The 3,858-nt window shown below is 36.1% G+C and overlaps 1 pseudogene; it reads left to right on the top strand.

Moving 5' to 3' along the window:
• Window positions 1-620: 620 nt before the first annotated feature.
• LOC113294971 lies at window positions 621-1,879 on the top strand (annotated as a pseudogene).
• The last annotated feature ends 1,979 nt before the right edge of the window (window positions 1,880-3,858 follow it).

The following is a 3,858-nucleotide window of genomic DNA, read 5'->3' as shown; positions in this document are numbered from 1 at the left end:
TCCTTTTTCTAGTTTCTTTAGTAATGAGTTCAGAAAGTGCAGTTTCTACAGTTGGTAGAGGTGATCGGTGGAGAATGGATGCTCTAACAGTCTCAAATTCATCTCTCAATGCTATTAAGAGCTGAACTAGCCTTGATTCTTCCCTATATTTCTCCCATAACTCAATATCTACTATCCAGTTAGGTTCCATAAGAGCCAACTGATTCCATATAACTGACATCTCAGAATGAAAGTCAGAAATAGACTGATCATGTTGTTGTTTCATGGATCTGATATCTTGTTCAAGCTTATAACATTGAGCAAAGTTAATTTGAGTATACCTTTTTGAGAGAAAATCCCACGCTTCTTTGGCAGTCTCAAACCTGGTGAGTTGCATGCTTATGGATGTTATCACGGTGTTGCTAATCCATGTGAGTATCTTGTGGTTATTGATTTCCCAGTCCTCCAGACTTTCTCCTACAACAAGTTCCTTATCTTTATCTTTTGCTTGTTCACTCGATTCAGCATCTTTAGGGCGTTTGGCTTTACCATCAGTGTATTTCCACATTCCTTTACCTTTGAGAAAACTTCTCGTAAGGAAGGACCAATGATTATAATTAGTGCCATCGAATTTTGCAGTAATGGGTTGATAGTCTTCTCGTGACATTCTGAAGAAGACAATATTTGCAGCTAGGGTTTCTGTTGTTGATAAGATAGAAAGCGAAAGGCAAGTAGATAGATAACAGTGCAAGGCTAATGATATTTGGTATCTCAGAGTTGTGTTGCAACAGAAGGTGGTTTTCAGATCTTACCTAGCTCTGATGCCATGACAAAATTAGTCATGGCATGTATATTATGGGAATTGAATTGTATTGCTTAATATCAAAGAGATACATACAAACTGTTCTTATATACACAAACAGAGAAATACAAGGCAACAAAATATTACAATATAAAGGAGAATATACATGCCTAAGGAAACAAGATAGGAGATTGTATAATATATCCAACGGAATAAGATAATATCTGTAGAGATAATATTTCTAAAAACATCGACTTTCACTGGAGAGAAGAACGCGGGACCAAATGCAAATTCTGCACGTGGGTTTGGAGTGATCGATACTATTAAGTAACAGGTTGAAGCAAGCTGCGCTGGTGTTGTATCTTTTGCTGATATACTTGCTCTGGCCGCTAGAGATGGTGTATCCTTGGTCAGTATTATTCTAGTTCCAATATTATAATGTATCGGATTCATACGTATCTGGTTTCACAGATTTTAGTATACATACACCTTGGCAAATGATAATTGAGTAATTAAAAATTAGTTACCGATGCATTGCAGCAAGGTGGGAAATCATGGACACTTCCATTAGGAAGAAGAGATGCAAGGACTGCAATCCAGAGTGCTGCAAACAACCAAATACCTGGCCCTTCAAGTAGTCTATCAACCTTAGTTACTATGTTTTTGGCCAAGGGGTTTACTGCTGCAGAAATGACTGTTCTATCTGGTTCTCATACCATAGGTCAAGCTGGTTGTACCAGTTTCCGTCACCGCATTTACAATCAAGCCAATATTGATCCAGAATTTGCCACTACCCGAAGGGAAAACTGCCCCTCTACCAGTGGTAGCGGTGATCAAAACTTGGCTCCACTTGATATCCAAACTCCAACTCGATTTGAGAACACCTACTTCCAGAACTTGGTGGCTCAGCGCGGGCTACTAAATTCGGTCCAAGTCTTGTTTAATAACGGATCACAAGATGCATTGGTCCAAACATATAGTCAAAACAATGCTCGGTTTCTTGCTGATTTCGCAACAGCTATGGTTAATATGGGAAACCTTAGTCCAGCTTCAGGCACCCACACAGAGATCAGAACGAACTGTGGGAGGAGTAACTAATAAGTAAAATACTTATTCTCCTTCATCGTCCAATTCTGAAGTAGTAGCTATCATCCATCAGCTTACAACAAGCCATTTTTATCGTTTTAAATGATTCAATGAGTGTATGTCTCTTTTATAATAATGCTTCAATAAAGAAAGTAAAATGATTGCAAAATAAGGTATCCTATATTTATGATTAGCTTTATTTACTTAGTTTCTTTATGCTTGGTTATGTCCGACTGTGGCCCGGGATAAAAACTTAAGTACACACCAACCGTTGCATACATCTAGCTTCTATGGCCTCATTGAAGTGACCGTACATACATATTGCAATTACAACTTAACAAATACTAACACTGGTTTAGTTCTACTTTGTCAAGACGAAGTCTCAGTAGCATTAGTATTTAGTGATATGTTATTTTGCGTGGATTTTTTTTCCAAGTGTCGTTTATTACTTTTAGTAGGTATCTGAAACAATTATTAAAAGTAGAAATTAACATCTACTACCATTGTTATTGGGCTTTGGACGCTCTAGTCCTGTGGTCTCAAGCCTAGTACTAGGAGGTCCAAATTCACCTAATTCTAAAAGAGTTGATCTTTTCGCTAACGATTTAGTCCAAAACTGATTTTTTTGAAGACGAAAATGCCCATCATAGATATGACAAGTTATTCTGGATCCAGTTTCAGTTTCTCCATTCCAATGTCGAGACTCGAGACAGCTCTCAAATGAAGGAATTTTTTTTTTCCTAAAACTTAATCTTCTCGACGTCTGAATGGAAATTCAATACCGAAATATAAATTTGAGAGTCAAATAAACAAATTCTCGTTTCGATTCCACTTAAATAACTTGAATCGTCATCAACAGTAGCTTTCCTTGAAGATTAACTTGAGGGGAAAAGCTGATTTAATTCAAATTTGAACAAGTTGATTCGAATATTTTAACAATCAAAGTGATTTGAAAGATAAGTATAACCTATTCTCATTATTTAATTTAATTTGATGAAAATGTTAATTTATCGATTTCAGGAATTTTTTGTGATTTCAAAAACCTAATTACTTCGATTTTAGTTCGTATATCGTATTCAATTTATGAATCAGTATATGAATCCAAATTCTTTACTTACAACATCTTATTATGAGTTTCTTTTTACTAGAAGAATAATTCATTACGATGGTGTGGATGATACTCGTCTAATAAGATTTTCTGTTCCTAGGAATAACTCCACTATTCAGATTGAGGAATACAAAGAAGCGTTTAGGACACCCAACGGTTTGGAAATTATGAGCAAGTATCCTCTGAAAATTTTATGAGCAAGAATGAGAAGTTTAGGTCCTACCTGCTCATTATGCTAGCTTAAGATATCAACAACTTGCTCATTTTAGCTGTTGCCTGGACATAGGATCTCATTTCACTTTTCTTGCCTCATAAATCTTCTTAACTTAAATTTTTATTTTGGCAGCCTCTTATCTCAGGTGCTGTTGTAGGATTGGAAAGACATGTAATTCTATATCAATTCTTCAAAGAGTGTACAGCAAAACGCTTGCATCTTGCGACAAAAAAAAGTATTCTGGAGGAGTAAAACGCAGAAGAAGGGAGAAGTAGTTTAATCCTAATTCTAAAAGCAAAGAACCACAAAGAGGTACTATTTTTGTATTTTATGGCGATAGCGATTCAACATTTATAGGTGGTGGTGAAATCATAAGAACTAATTGCTCATATGTTCTCCGCACTTACAGTGTGAAATTTGTGCATCCAAATTTTGTCTTAATTGAGCATTTCATAACCATTTTGTCATCAGAGTATGCCAGGTAGGCCTCCACCAGCAGCATCTATGGCCGTTGGTCAGTTTTTTAATCCCGAGGAAGGGAAGATGGAATTTTAAATATGTATGGCTTAGGTGTTGATCCTTTCAAACATGCTCATGTATATAAGTGTACATTGTTGTACACATGTGAGAGAAATTACATTTGGTTAATCACTAGTATACTTATAATAT

This window comes from Papaver somniferum, chromosome 7, assembly GCF_003573695.1.
Source record: "Papaver somniferum cultivar HN1 chromosome 7, ASM357369v1, whole genome shotgun sequence".
NCBI classification, from domain to species: Eukaryota; Viridiplantae; Streptophyta; class Magnoliopsida; order Ranunculales; family Papaveraceae; genus Papaver; species Papaver somniferum.
This window is presented reverse-complemented; position numbering and strand designations above follow the sequence as displayed.